Source organism: Leptodactylus fuscus, unplaced genomic scaffold (assembly GCF_031893055.1).
Source record: "Leptodactylus fuscus isolate aLepFus1 unplaced genomic scaffold, aLepFus1.hap2 HAP2_SCAFFOLD_122, whole genome shotgun sequence".
Classification (NCBI taxonomy): domain Eukaryota; kingdom Metazoa; phylum Chordata; class Amphibia; order Anura; family Leptodactylidae; genus Leptodactylus; species Leptodactylus fuscus.
Genome location: NW_027440055.1, coordinates 253,159 through 269,977, shown reverse-complemented (window position 1 = coordinate 269,977; position 16,819 = coordinate 253,159). Strand labels below are relative to the sequence as shown.

General features: G+C 43.4%; 1 protein-coding gene across 1 annotated transcript in view; it reads left to right on the top strand.

The window, feature by feature from the left end:
• Nucleotides 1-484: 484 nt before the first annotated feature.
• LOC142186851 (talin-1-like) overlaps nt 485-16,819 on the top strand; it is a 95,518-nt gene continuing 79,183 nt past the window's right edge. The window contains 1 exon segment of the mRNA XM_075261382.1: nt 485-562. The gene's annotated coding sequence lies outside the window, so the exon portion shown is untranslated.

The window sequence follows — 16,819 nt, the reverse complement described above, 5'->3', positions numbered from 1 at the left end:
AGCGGTGTATTTAAGCTCTCGGGATGTATCCGCTGAGCGGTGTATCTCAGCTCTTGGGGTGTATCCGCTGAGTGGTGAATCTAAGCTCCCGGGGTGTATCTAAGCTCAGCGGTGTATCTCAGCTCTTGGTGTGTATCCGCTGAGCGGTGTATCTCAGCTCTTGGTGTGTATCCGCTGAGCGGTGTATCTCAGCTCTCGGTGTGTATCCGCTGAGCGGTGTATCTGCTGAGCGCTGTATCTAAGCTCTCGGGGTGATACGATGCTGTCGGTCAGAGTCTATGAGGCGGTAGACTGCTGCCAGTACCTATGATGGCTGCCCGCTATGGCAGAAGATGATTTGTGAGGTCGCCAGTAGTTAAGATGGCGGATGCAGTCATGCTGTACCATAGAGGAGGGCTGCGGGTAGAGCGGCCCCATTGCGGGTACTAGTCGGATGCAGCGCCGCGCATTGTGTTCAGCGCCCCTGGCGGCAGTAACGCGCTCGCGCATCCCGTGTGGGGGAGAGAGCGGATCCCGGGCGGGGTCGGACACTGAGGAGTCAGAGACAGCCGAGAACGGAGAGGTGAGTGCGGCCCGGGGGATGGGGGGCTGTGGGGGGCCCCGGGGGGACACAGCACCTCACCTAGGGGTCCGGACTGGATGGCTGACAGCCGGGGGACACTTCTAAGGGGGACACAGCACAGACCCACAACTTTATAGACTTTTCTGGATACACTCCTGTATATACTTCTCACCTCATATATATACTACTGTATATATATACTACACCTACTGTGTATATATGTATACTTTACCTCATATACTGCTGTGTATATATATACTACACCTCACCTTATATACTAGTGTATATATACTTCACCTCATATACTGCTGTGTGTATATATATATATATATATATATACTCCTCATGTACTACTGTGTATATATATACTACACCTCATATACTGCTGTGTATACACTCCTGTATATGTATATACTTCACCTCATATACTACTGTGTATATATACTGCACCTCATATACTAGTGTGTATAGACTCCTGTATATATACTGCACCTCATATACTAGTGTGTGTGTATATATATATATATATATATATATATATATACTGCACCTCATATACTACTGTGTATACACTCCTATATATATACTAAACCTCATATACTACTGTGTATATATATATATATATATATATATATACTGCACTTCATATACTACTGTGTATATATACTGCACTTCATATACTACTGTGTGTATATATATACTGCACCTCATATACTACTGTGTGTATATATATATACTGCACCTCACCTCATATACTACTGTGTATACATCTCTCTCATATATATATATATATATAATGTATATATAGAGAGAGAAAGAGAGAGATTTTTCTTTTAGAGTTTCTGTCTGTTCTCTATGCGCGACCAAACGACTTGACCGATCTTGACCAAATTTGGCAGACAGATACTTCAGGTGTCCAGGTAGGTTTTAGACCAGGTCTCGGCTCGTTCGGATGTACCGTTGTGGAGATACAGCTTTCCCAAAACACTGCATTAGCCAACACAAACCTGCAAGTCTCTCACTCATATTCCAACTGCCATACACACGGTCACATGTCCCTTATCAGCCAATAGACACTCGCAGGCACTTATTCTACACATGCACACAGCTTTACTCCAGGTTTCCATAAAAACCCAGCCATTTTTCTTCACTGCTCTGTCCGTTTTAAAGGGGCAGGGCATTGTGGATGACACTGTTAGGGCTAGTTCACACGTGAACTGCCCACGCGGGTTTTGACACCGAGAGAGATGCAACGAGCCGCGTCTCTCTCTGGTCAAAACCCACCTGCTGCGACCTTCGCGGTCACGGCTTTCCCCTCCGCTGTTGGCTCAAATGAATGAGCCGATATAAGAGGGTGCTGCCGCCTGAAGAAAGGACATGTCGCTTCTTTTCTCCGCTAGCAGCAGCCCGCCGCTAGCGGAGAAAAGAAGCCTGGCGGTCTGCATAGACCACCATTGTAAAGGGGAGGTTTCTGACGCGAAATCCGCTGCCAAAAACCTCCCCTTTGCTCACATGTGAACGAGCTCTTACACAAGGTCACATACACACAGCTTTACTCCAGGTCTCCATAACTACTGATGGCAGGTTTTTCACTGATATCCAAACTCGGATATACATGATGCTCATGAACACACAAACAAACAACATACAAAATACACAAGTGCAAAACTGGGCAATTCTTGTAGGGCCATTACACAAACAAAAAATGACATATACCCATGCGAAGCCGCGTCCTCCTATATACCTCATATACTACTCTATATTTCAGGAGTACAGCTATAAGCGTACAGTCAGATGTGTCTCTATGGTTACTGAGTACAACTATAAGCGTACAGTCAGATGTGTCTCTATGGTTACTGAGTACAACTATAAGCGTACAGTCAGACGTGTCTATGGTTACTGAGTACAACTATAAGCGTACAGTCAGATGTGTCTCTATGGTTACTGAGTACAACTATAAGCGTACAGTCAGATGTCTCTATGGTTACTGAGTACAACTATAAGCGTACAGTCAGACGTGTCTCTATGGTTACTGAGTACAGCTATAAGCGTACAGTCAGATGTGTCTCTATGGTTACTGAGTACAACTATAAGCGTACAGTCAGATGTCTCTATGGTTACTGAGTACAACTATAAGCGTACAGTCAGACGTGTCTCTATGGTTACTGAGTACAAGTATAAGCGTACAGTCAGATGTGTCTCTATGGTTACTGAGTACAACTATAAGCGTACAGTCAGATGTGTCTCTATGGTTACTGAGTACAACTATAAGCGTACAGTCAGACGTGTCTCTATGGTTACTGAGTACAACTATAAGCGTACAGTCAGATGTGTCTCTATGGTTACTGAGTACAGCTATAAGCGTACAGTCAGACGTGTCTATGGTTACTGAGTACAGCTATAAGCGTACAGTCAGATGTGTCTCTATGGTTACTGAGTACAACTATAAGCGTACAGTCAGACGTGTCTCTATGGTTACTGAGTACAGCTATAAGCGTACAGTCAGACGTGTCTATGGTTACTGAGTACAACTATAAGCGTACAGTCAGACGTGTCTATGGTTACTGAGTACAGCTATAAGCGTACAGTCAGATGTGTCTCTATGGTTACTGAGTACAACTATAAGCGTACAGTCAGATGTGTCTATGGTTACTGAGTACAACTATAAGCGTACAGTCAGATGTGTCTATGGTTACTGAGTACAGCTATAAGCGTACAGTCAGACGTGTCTATGGTTACTGAGTACAACTATAAGCGTACAGTCAGATGTGTCTATGGTTACTGAGTACAACTATAAGCGTACAGTCAGATGTGTCTCTATGGTTACTGAGTACAACTATAAGCGTACAGTCAGATGTGTCTCCGGTTACTGAGTACAACTATAAGCGTACAGTCAGATGTGTCTATGGTTACTGAGTACAGCTATAAGCGTACAGTCAGATGTGTCTCTATGGTTACTGAGTACAACTATAAGCGTACAGTCAGATGTGTCTCTATGGTTACTGAGTACAACTATAAGCGTACAGTCAGATGTGTCTCCGGTTACTGAGTACAACTATAAGCGTACAGTCAGACGTGTCTCTATGGTTACTGAGTACAGCTATAAGCGTACAGTCAGACGTGTCTCTATGGTTACTGAGTACAACTATAAGCGTACAGTCAGATGTGTCTCTATGGTTACTGAGTACAGCTATAAGCGTACAGTCAGATGTGTCTCTATGGTTACTGAGTACAACTATAAGCGTACAGTCAGATGTGTCTCTATGGTTACTGAGTACAGCTATAAGCGTACAGTCAGATGTGTCTCTATGGTTACTGAGTACAGCTATAAGCGTACAGTCAGACGTGTCTATGGTTACTGAGTACAACTATAAGCGTACAGTCAGATGTGTCTCTATGGTTACTGAGTACAACTATAAGCGTACAGTCAGATGTGTCTATGGTTACTGAGTACAGCTATAAGCGTACAGTCAGATGTGTCTCTATGGTTACTGAGTACAACTATAAGCGTACAGTCAGATGTGTCTCTATGGTTACTGAGTACAACTATAAGCGTACAGTCAGATGTGTCTCCGGTTACTGAGTACAACTATAAGCGTACAGTCAGACGTGTCTCTATGGTTACTGAGTACAGCTATAAGCGTACAGTCAGACGTGTCTCTATGGTTACTGAGTACAACTATAAGCGTACAGTCAGATGTGTCTCTATGGTTACTGAGTACAGCTATAAGCGTACAGTCAGATGTGTCTCTATGGTTACTGAGTACAACTATAAGCGTACAGTCAGATGTGTCTCTATGGTTACTGAGTACAGCTATAAGCGTACAGTCAGACGTGTCTATGGTTACTGAGTACAACTATAAGCGTACAGTCAGATGTGTCTCTATGGTTACTGAGTACAACTATAAGCGTACAGTCAGATGTGTCTCTATGGTTACTGAGTACAGCTATAAGCGTACAGTCAGATGTGTCTCTATGGTTACTGAGTACAGCTATAAGCGTACAGTCAGACGTGTCTATGGTTACTGAGTACAACTATAAGCGTACAGTCAGATGTGTCTATGGTTACTGAGTACAACTATAAGCGTACAGTCAGATGTGTCTCTATGGTTACTGAGTACAGCTATAAGCGTACAGTCAGATGTGTCTCTATGGTTACTGAGTACAACTATAAGCGTACAGTCAGATGTGTCTATGGTTACTGAGTACAGCTATAAGCGTACAGTCAGATGTGTCTCCGGTTACTGAGTACAACTATAAGCGTACAGTCAGACGTGTCTCTATGGTTACTGAGTACAGCTATAAGCGTACAGTCAGACGTGTCTCTATGGTTACTGAGTACAACTATAAGCGTACAGTCAGATGTGTCTCTATGGTTACTGAGTACAACTATAAGCGTACAGTCAGATGTGTCTCCGGTTACTGAGTACAACTATAAGCGTACAGTCAGACGTGTCTCTATGGTTACTGAGTACAGCTATAAGCGTACAGTCAGACGTGTCTCTATGGTTACTGAGTACAGCTATAAGCGTACAGTCAGACGTGTCTCTATGGTTACTGAGTACAACTATAAGCGTACAGTCAGATGTGTCTCTATGGTTACTGAGTACAACTATAAGCGTACAGTCAGATGTGTCTATGGTTACTGAGTACAACTATAAGCGTACAGTCAGATGTGTCTCTATGGTTACTGAGTACAACTATAAGCGTACAGTCAGATGTGTCTCTATGGTTACTGAGTACAACTATAAGCGTACAGTCAGACGTGTCTATGGTTACTGAGTACAGCTATAAGCGTACAGTCAGATGTGTCTCTATGGTTACTGAGTACAACTATAAGCGTACAGTCAGATGTGTCTATGGTTACTGAGTACAACTATAAGCGTACAGTCAGATGTGTCTCTATGGTTACTGAGTACAACTATAAGCGTACAGTCAGATGTGTCTATGGTTACTGAGTACAACTATAAGCGTACAGTCAGATGTGTCTCTATGGTTACTGAGTACAACTATAAGCGTACAGTCAGATGTGTCTATGGTTACTGAGTACAACTATAAGCGTACAGTCAGACGTGTCTCTATGGTTACTGAGTACAACTATAAGCGTACAGTCAGATGTGTCTATGGTTACTGAGTACAACTATAAGCGTACAGTCAGATGTGTCTCTATGGTTACTGAGTACAACTATAAGCGTACAGTCAGATGTGTCTATGGTTACTGAGTACAACTATAAGCGTACAGTCAGACGTGTCTCTATGGTTACTGAGTACAACTATAAGCGTACAGTCAGATGTGTCTCTATGGTTACTGAGTACAACTATAAGCGTACAGTCAGATGTGTCTCTATGGTTACTGAGTACAGCTATAAGCGTACAGTCAGATGTGTCTCCGGTTACTGAGTACAACTATAAGCGTACAGTCAGATGTGTCTCTATGGTTACTGAGTACAGCTATAAGCGTACAGTCAGACGTGTCTCTATGGTTACTGAGTACAACTATAAGCGTACAGTCAGATGTGTCTCTATGGTTACTGAGTACAACTATAAGCGTACAGTCAGATGTGTCTCTATGGTTACTGAGTACAACTATAAGCGTACAGTCAGACGTGTCTCTATGGTTACTGAGTACAAGTATAAGCGTACAGTCAGATGTGTCTCTATGGTTACTGAGTACAACTATAAGCGTACAGTCAGATGTGTCTCTATGGTTACTGAGTACAGCTATAAGCGTACAGTCAGACGTGTCTCTATGGTTACTGAGTACAACTATAAGCGTACAGTCAGATGTGTCTCTATGGTTACTGAGTACAACTATAAGCGTACAGTCAGATGTGTCTCTATGGTTACTGAGTACAACTATAAGCGTACAGTCAGATGTGTCTCTATGGTTACTGAGTACAACTATAAGCGTACAGTCAGATGTGTCTCTATGGTTACTGAGTACAACTATAAGCGTACAGTCAGATGTGTCTCTATGGTTACTGAGTACAACTATAAGCGTACAGTCAGATGTGTCTATGGTTACTGAGTACAACTATAAGCGTACAGTCAGACGTGTCTCTATGGTTACTGAGTACAACTATAAGCGTACAGTCAGATGTGTCTCTATGGTTACTGAGTACAGCTATAAGCGTACAGTCAGATGTGTCTATGGTTACTGAGTACAACTATAAGCGTACAGTCAGATGTGTCTATGGTTACTGAGTACAACTATAAGCGTACAGTCAGACGTGTCTCTATGGTTACTGAGTACAACTATAAGCGTACAGTCAGACGTGTCTATGGTTACTGAGTACAACTATAAGCGTACAGTCAGACGTGTCTCTATGGTTACTGAGTACAACTATAAGCGTACAGTCAGATGTGTCTATGGTTACTGAGTACAACTATAAGCGTACAGTCAGATGTGTCTCTATGGTTACTGAGTACAGCTATAAGCGTACAGTCAGACGTGTCTCTATGGTTACTGAGTACAACTATAAGCGTACAGTCAGATGTGTCTCTATGGTTACTGAGTACAACTATAAGCGTACAGTCAGATGTGTCTATGGTTACTGAGTACAACTATAAGCGTACAGTCAGACGTGTCTCTATGGTTACTGAGTACAACTATAAGCGTACAGTCAGACGTGTCTCTATGGTTACTGAGTACAACTATAAGCGTACAGTCAGATGTGTCTATGGTTACTGAGTACAACTATAAGCGTACAGTCAGATGTGTCTCTATGGTTACTGAGTACAACTATAAGCGTACAGTCAGATGTGTCTATGGTTACTGAGTACAACTATAAGCGTACAGTCAGACGTGTCTCTATGGTTACTGAGTACAACTATAAGCGTACAGTCAGATGTGTCTATGGTTACTGAGTACAACTATAAGCGTACAGTCAGATGTGTCTATGGTTACTGAGTACAACTATAAGCGTACAGTCAGATGTGTCTCTATGGTTACTGAGTACAACTATAAGCGTACAGTCAGATGTGTCTATGGTTACTGAGTACAACTATAAGCGTACAGTCAGATGTGTCTCTATGGTTACTGAGTACAACTATAAGCGTACAGTCAGATGTGTCTCTATGGTTACTGAGTACAGCTATAAGCGTACAGTCAGACGTGTCTCTATGGTTACTGAGTACAACTATAAGCGTACAGTCAGATGTCTCTATGGTTACTGAGTACAACTATAAGCGTACAGTCAGACGTCTCTATGGTTACTGAGTACAACTATAAGCGTACAGTCAGATGTGTCTCTATGGTTACTGAGTACAACTATAAGCGTACAGTCAGATGTGTCTCTATGGTTACTGAGTACAACTATAAGCGTACAGTCAGATGTGTCTATGGTTACTGAGTACAGCTATAAGCGTACAGTCAGATGTGTCTATGGTTACTGAGTACAACTATAAGCGTACAGTCAGACGTGTCTCTATGGTTACTGAGTACAACTATAAGCGTACAGTCAGATGTGTCTCTATGGTTACTGAGTACAACTATAAGCGTACAGTCAGATGTGTCTCTATGGTTACTGAGTACAACTATAAGCGTACAGTCAGATGTGTCTCTATGGTTACTGAGTACAACTATAAGCGTACAGTCAGACGTGTCTCTATGGTTACTGAGTACAACTATAAGCGTACAGTCAGATGTGTCTCTATGGTTACTGAGTACAACTATAAGCGTACAGTCAGATGTGTCTCTATGGTTACTGAGTACAACTATAAGCGTACAGTCAGATGTGTCTCTATGGTTACTGAGTACAGCTATAAGCGTACAGTCAGATGTGTCTCTATGGTTACTGAGTACAGCTATAAGCGTACAGTCAGACGTGTCTATGGTTACTGAGTACAACTATAAGCGTACAGTCAGACGTGTCTCTATGGTTACTGAGTACAACTATAAGCGTACAGTCAGACGTGTCTATGGTTACTGAGTACAACTATAAGCGTACAGTCAGATGTGTCTCTATGGTTACTGAGTACAACTATAAGCGTACAGTCAGATGTGTCTCTATGGTTACTGAGTACAACTATAAGCGTACAGTCAGACGTGTCTCTATGGTTACTGAGTACAACTATAAGCGTACAGTCAGATGTGTCTCTATGGTTACTGAGTACAACTATAAGCGTACAGTCAGATGTGTCTCTATGGTTACTGAGTACAGCTATAAGCGTACAGTCAGACGTGTCTCTATGGTTACTGAGTACAGCTATAAGCGTACAGTCAGACGTGTCTCTATGGTTACTGAGTACAACTATAAGCGTACAGTCAGACGTGTCTCTATGGTTACTGAGTACAACTATAAGCGTACAGTCAGACGTGTCTCTATGGTTACTGAGTACAACTATAAGCGTACAGTCAGACGTGTCTATGGTTACTGAGTACAACTATAAGCGTACAGTCAGACGTGTCTATGGTTACTGAGTACAGCTATAAGCGTACAGTCAGACGTGTCTATGGTTACTGAGTACAACTATAAGCGTACAGTCAGACGTGTCTATGGTTACTGAGTACAGCTATAAGCGTACAGTCAGACGTGTCTCCGGTTACTGAGTACAACTATAAGCGTACAGTCAGACGTGTCTCTATGGTTACTGAGTACAACTATAAGCGTACAGTCAGATGTGTCTCTATGGTTACTGAGTACAGCTATAAGCGTACAGTCAGACGTGTCTCCGGTTACTGAGTACAACTATAAGCGTACAGTCAGATGTGTCTCTATGGTTACTGAGTACAACTATAAGCGTACAGTCAGATGTGTCTCTATGGTTACTGAGTACAACTATAAGCGTACAGTCAGATGTGTCTCTATGGTTACTGAGTACAACTATAAGCGTACAGTCAGATGTGTCTATGGTTACTGAGTACAGCTATAAGCGTACAGTCAGACGTGTCTCTATGGTTACTGAGTACAACTATAAGCGTACAGTCAGATGTGTCTCTATGGTTACTGAGTACAGCTATAAGCGTACAGTCAGATGTGTCTCCGGTTACTGAGTACAACTATAAGCGTACAGTCAGATGTGTCTATGGTTACTGAGTACAACTATAAGCGTACAGTCAGATGTGTCTCTATGGTTACTGAGTACAACTATAAGCGTACAGTCAGATGTGTCTCTATGGTTACTGAGTACAACTATAAGCGTACAGTCAGATGTCTCTATGGTTACTGAGTACAGCTATAAGCGTACAGTCAGACGTGTCTCTATGGTTACTGAGTACAACTATAAGCGTACAGTCAGACGTGTCTATGGTTACTGAGTACAACTATAAGCGTACAGTCAGATGTGTCTCTATGGTTACTGAGTACAACTATAAGCGTACAGTCAGACGTGTCTCTATGGTTACTGAGTACAGCTATAAGCGTACAGTCAGACGTGTCTATGGTTACTGAGTACAACTATAAGCGTACAGTCAGATGTGTCTCTATGGTTACTGAGTACAACTATAAGCGTACAGTCAGATGTGTCTCTATGGTTACTGAGTACAACTATAAGCGTACAGTCAGATGTGTCTCCGGTTACTGAGTACAGCTATAAGCGTACAGTCAGATGTGTCTCTATGGTTACTGAGTACAACTATAAGCGTACAGTCAGATGTGTCTCTATGGTTACTGAGTACAGCTATAAGCGTACAGTCAGACGTGTCTCTATGGTTACTGAGTACAGCTATAAGCGTACAGTCAGACGTGTCTCTATGGTTACTGAGTACAACTATAAGCGTACAGTCAGATGTGTCTCTATGGTTACTGAGTACAACTATAAGCGTACAGTCAGACGTGTCTATGGTTACTGAGTACAACTATAAGCGTACAGTCAGATGTGTCTCTATGGTTACTGAGTACAACTATAAGCGTACAGTCAGATGTGTCTCTATGGTTACTGAGTACAACTATAAACGTACAGTCAGACGTGTCTCTATGGTTACTGAGTACAACTATAAGCGTACAGTCAGATGTGTCTCTATGGTTACTGAGTACAACTATAAGCGTACAGTCAGATGTCTCTATGGTTACTGAGTACAGCTATAAGCGTACAGTCAGACGTGTCTCTATGGTTACTGAGTACAACTATAAGCGTACAGTCAGACGTGTCTATGGTTACTGAGTACAACTATAAGCGTACAGTCAGATGTGTCTCTATGGTTACTGAGTACAGCTATAAGCGTACAGTCAGACGTGTCTCTATGGTTACTGAGTACAACTATAAGCGTACAGTCAGATGTGTCTCTATGGTTACTGAGTACAACTATAAGCGTACAGTCAGACGTGTCTCTATGGTTATTGAGTACAGCTATAAGCGTACAGTCAGACGTGTCTATGGTTACTGAGTACAACTATAAGCGTACAGTCAGATGTGTCTATGGTTACTGAGTACAACTATAAGCGTACAGTCAAATGTGTCTCTATGGTTACTGAGTACAACTATAAGCGTACAGTCAGACGTGTGTCTATGGTTACTGAGTACAGCTATAAGCGTACAGTCAGATGTGTCTATGGTTACTGAGTACAACTATAAGCGTACAGTCAGATGTGTCTCTATGGTTACTGAGTACAGCTATAAGCGTACAGTCAGATGTGTCTCTATGGTTACTGAGTACAGCTATAAGCGTACAGTCAGATGTGTCTCTATGGTTACTGAGTACAGCTATAAGCGTACAGTCAGACGTGTCTCTATGGTTACTGAGTACAACTATAAGCGTACAGTCAGATGTGTCTCCGGTTACTGAGTACAACTATAAGCGTACAGTCAGATGTGTCTCTATGGTTACTGAGTACAACTATAAGCGTACAGTCAGACGTGTCTCTATGGTTACTGAGTACAACTATAAGCGTACAGTCAGATGTGTCTATGGTTACTGAGTACAACTATAAGCGTACAGACAGATGTGTCTCTATGGTTACTGAGTACAACTATAAGCGTACAGACAGATGTGTCTCTATGGTTACTGAGTACAACTATAAGCGTACAGTCAGACGTGTCTATGGTTACTGAGTACAACTATAAGCGTACAGTCAGATGTGTCTCTATGGTTACTGAGTACAACTATAAGCGTACAGTCAGATGTGTCTCTATGGTTACTGAGTACAGCTATAAGCGTACAGTCAGACGTGTCTATGGTTACTGAGTACAACTATAAGCGTACAGTCAGATGTGTCTCTATGGTTACTGAGTACAACTATAAGCGTACAGTCAGATGTGTCTCTATGGTTACTGAGTACAACTATAAGCGTACAGTCAGATGTGTCTCTATGGTTACTGAGTACAGCTATAAGCGTACAGTCAGACGTGTCTATGGTTACTGAGTACAACTATAAGCGTACAGTCAGATGTGTCTCTATGGTTACTGAGTACAACTATAAGCGTACAGTCAGATGTGTCTCTATGGTTACTGAGTACAACTATAAGCGTACAGTCAGATGTGTCTCTATGGTTACTGAGTACAGCTATAAGCGTACAGTCAGACGTGTCTCTATGGTTACTGAGTACAACTATAAGCGTACAGTCAGACGTGTCTCTATGGTTACTGAGTACAACTATAAGCGTACAGTCAGATGTGTCTCTATGGTTACTGAGTACAACTATAAGCGTACAGTCAGATGTGTCTATGGTTACTGAGTACAGCTATAAGCGTACAGTCAGACGTGTCTATGGTTACTGAGTACAACTATAAGCGTACAGTCAGACGTGTCTCTATGGTTACTGAGTACAACTATAAGCGTACAGTCAGATGTGTCTCTATGGTTACTGAGTACAGCTATAAGCGTACAGTCAGATGTGTCTATGGTTACTGAGTACAACTATAAGCGTACAGTCAGATGTGTCTCTATGGTTACTGAGTACAACTATAAGCGTACAGTCAGATGTGTCTATGGTTACTGAGTACAGCTATAAGCGTACAGTCAGACGTGTCTCTATGGTTACTGAGTACAACTATAAGCGTACAGTCAGATGTGTCTCTATGGTTACTGAGTACAGCTATAAGCGTACAGTCAGATGTGTCTCCGGTTACTGAGTACAACTATAAGCGTACAGTCAGACGTGTCTCTATGGTTACTGAGTACAACTATAAGCGTACAGTCAGATGTGTCTATGGTTACTGAGTACAACTATAAGCGTACAGTCAGATGTGTCTCTATGGTTACTGAGTACAACTATAAGCGTACAGTCAGATGTGTCTATGGTTACTGAGTACAGCTATAAGCGTACAGTCAGATGTGTCTATGGTTACTGAGTACAACTATAAGCGTACAGTCAGACGTGTCTATGGTTACTGAGTACAACTATAAGCGTACAGTCAGACGTGTCTCTATGGTTACTGAGTACAACTATAAGCGTACAGTCAGACGTGTCTCTATGGTTACTGAGTACAACTATAAGCGTACAGTCAGATGTGTCTCTATGGTTACTGAGTACAACTATAAGCGTACAGTCAGATGTGTCTCTATGGTTACTGAGTACAACTATAAACGTACAGTCAGACGTGCCTCTATGGTTACTGAGTACAACTATAAGCGTACAGTCAGATGTGTCTATGGTTACTGAGTACAACTATAAGCGTACAGTCAGACGTGTCTCTATGGTTACTGAGTACAGCTATAAGCGTACAGTCAGATGTGTCTCCGGTTACTGAGTACAACTATAAGCGTACAGTCAGATGTGTCTCTATGGTTACTGAGTACAACTATAAGCGTACAGTCAGATGTGTCTCTATGGTTACTGAGTACAACTATAAGCGTACAGTCAGACGTGTCTATGGTTACTGAGTACAACTATAAGCGTACAGTCAGATGTGTCTCTATGGTTACTGAGTACAACTATAAGCGTACAGTCAGATGTGTCTCTATGGTTACTGAGTACAACTATAAGCGTACAGTCAGATGTGTCTCTATGGTTACTGAGTACAACTATAAGCGTACAGTCAGACGTGTCTATGGTTACTGAGTACAACTATAAGCGTACAGTCAGATGTGTCTCTATGGTTACTGAGTACAACTATAAGCGTACAGTCAGACGTGTCTCTATGGTTATTGAGTACAACTATAAGCGTACAGTCAGACGTGTCTCTATGGTTACTGAGTACAACTATAAGCGTACAGTCAGATGTGTCTCTATGGTTACTGAGTACAGCTATAAGCGTACAGTCAGACGTGTCTCTATGGTTACTGAGTACAACTATAAGCGTACAGTCAGATGTGTCTCTATGGTTACTGAGTACAACTATAAGCGTACAGTCAGACGTGTTTCTATGGTTATTGAGTACAGCTATAAGCGTACAGTCAGACGTGTCTATGGTTACTGAGTACAACTATAAGCGTACAGTCAGATGTGTCTATGGTTACTGAGTACAACTATAAGCGTACAGTCAGACGTGTCTCTATGGTTACTGAGTACAGCTATACATGTGTACGTCAGGCTCACTGGTATACGCTCCTCCCGATTATATTCTGTAAGTTCAGGCTCGATGGTATATGGTTATGTTCTGTCTCTGTCCGGCCCCCCCTGTGTCTCGGTCTGGTCCCCCTCATGTCTCAGTCTGGTCCCCCTCATGTCTCAGTCTGGTCCCCCTCGTGTCTCGGTCTGGCCCCCCGTGTCTCGGTCCAGCCCCCCCTGTGTCTTGGTCTGGTCCCCCTCATGTCTCAGTCTGGCCCCCTTGTGTCTCGGACTGGTCCCCCTCATGTCTCAGTCTGGTCCCCCGTGTCTCGGTCCGCCGCCCCCCCCCCCCCCCCCGTGTCTCAGTTTGGCCCCCCGTGTCTCGGTCTGGCCCCCCGTATCTCGGTCTGCCCCCCCTGTGTCTCGTTCTGCCCCCCCTGTGTCTCGTTCTGCCCCCCCTGTGTCTCGTTCTGGTCCCCCTCATGTCTGTCTGGTCCCCCTCATGTCTGTCTGGTCCCCCTCATGTCTGTCTGGTCCCCCTCATGTCTGTCTGGTCCCCCTCATGTCTGTCTGGTCCCCCTCATGTCTGTCTGGTCCCCCTCATGTCTGTCTGGTCCCCCTCATGTCTGTCTGGTCCCCCTCATGTCTGTCTGGTCCCCCTCATGTCTGTCTGGTCCCCCTCATGTCTGTCTGGTCCCCCTCATGTCTGTCTGGTCCCCCTCATGTCTGTCTGGTCCCCCTCATGTCTGTCTGGTCCCCCTCATGTCTGTCTGGTCCCCCTCATGTCTGTCTGGTCCCCCTCATGTCTGTCTGGTCCCCCTCATGTCTGTCTGGTCCCCCTCATGTCTGTCTGGTCCCCCTCATGTCTGTCTGGTCCCCCTCATGTCTGTCTGGTCCCCCTCATGTCTGTCTGGTCCCCCTCATGTCTGTCTGGTCCCCCTCATGTCTGTCTGGTCCCCCTCATGTCTGTCTGGTCCCCCTCATGTCTGTCTGGTCCCCCTCATGTCTGTCTGGTCCCCCTCATGTCTGTCTGGTCCCCCTCATGTCTGTCTGGTCCCCCTCATGTCTGTCTGGTCCCCCTCATGTCTGTCTGGTCCCCCTCATGTCTGTCTGGTCCCCCTCATGTCTGTCTGGTCCCCCTCATGTCTGTCTGGTCCCCCTCATGTCTGTCTGGTCCCCCTCATGTCTGTCTGGTCCCCCTCATGTCTGTCTGGTCCCCCTCATGTCTCAGTCTGGCCCCCCGTGTCTCGGTCTGCCCCCCCCCCCTAGGTCTGTCTGTAGATCTGTCTCAGCCTCTTCTGTCTTTCCTTCTGTCTTGTGTGCTCTCACTTCCTGTTGCTTCATCTCCTTCACCTCCTCCTCCTCGTTAACCTCTTCCTCCCCTCACTGGTTCATGTGTAGTATGGAGGGTATAGTAGAGTACATGGCTTTGGTTTCTTCCTGTAGTGTCACGTGTGGACATGTCATCCTCCTAAAGCTTCAGGACGTGTATCCCCTGGTGAGCGCTGTCTGCAGAGACGTCTCCTGTCCCGGCTGTATATAGCATATAGCACTAGAGATTTCCAGCCTGTGTGTCATCAGCGGGCGGGTGCGGCAGCCAAATACACGCCTGGAGGATATATATGTGTTATGTATGTAGTAATAATAGTGTCATACAGAGCACACGCCTGGAGGATATATATGTGTGTTATGTATGTAGTAATAGTGTCATACAGAGCACGCCTGGAGGATATATGTGTGTTATGTATGTAGTAATAGTGTCATACAGAGCACGCCTGGAGGATATATGTGTGTTATGTATTTAGTAATAATAGTGTCCTACAGAGCACACGCCTGGAGGATATATATGTGTTATGTATGTAGTAATAATAGTGTCATACAGAGCACACGCCTGGAGGATATATGAGTGTTATGTATGTAGTAATAATAGTGTCATACAGAGCACACGCCTGGAGGATATATATGTGTTATGTATGTAGTAATAATAGTGTCATACAGAGCACACGCCTGGAGGATATATGTGTGTTATGTATGTAGTAATAATAGTGTCATACAGAGCACACGCCTGGAGGATATATATGTGTTATGTATGTAGTAATAATAGTGTCATACAGAGCACACGCCTGGAGGATATATGAGTGTTATGTATGTAGTAATAATAGTGTCATACAGAGCACACGCCTGGAGGATATATATGTGTTATGTATGTAGTAATAATAGTGTCATACAGAGCACACGCCTGGAGGATATATATGTGTTATGTATGTAGTAATAATAGTGTCCTACAGAGCACACGCCTGGAGGATATATGAGTGTTATGTATGTAGTAATAATAGTGTCATACAGAGCACACGCCTGGAGGATATATATGTGTTATGTATGTAGTAATAATAGTGTCATACAGAGCACACGCCTGGAGGATATATGAGTGTTATGTATGTAGTAATAATAGTGTCATACAGAGCACACGCCTGGAGGATATATATGTGTTATGTATGTAGTAATAATAGTGTCATACAGAGCACACGCCTGGAGGATATATATGTGTTATGTATGTAGTAATAATAGTGTCCTACAGAGCACACGCCTGGAGGACATATATGTGTTATGTATGTAGTAATAATAGTGTCATACAGAGCACACGCCTGGAGGATATATGAGTGTTATGTATGTAGTAATAATAGTGTCATACAGAGCACACGCCTGGAGGATATATATGTGTTATGTATGTAGTAATAATAGTGTCATACAGAGCACACGCCTGGAGGATATATATGTGTTATGTATGTAGTAATAATAGTGTCATACAGAGCACACGCCTGGAGGATATATATGTGTTATGTATGTAGTAATAGTGTCATACAGAGCACACGCCTGGAGGACATA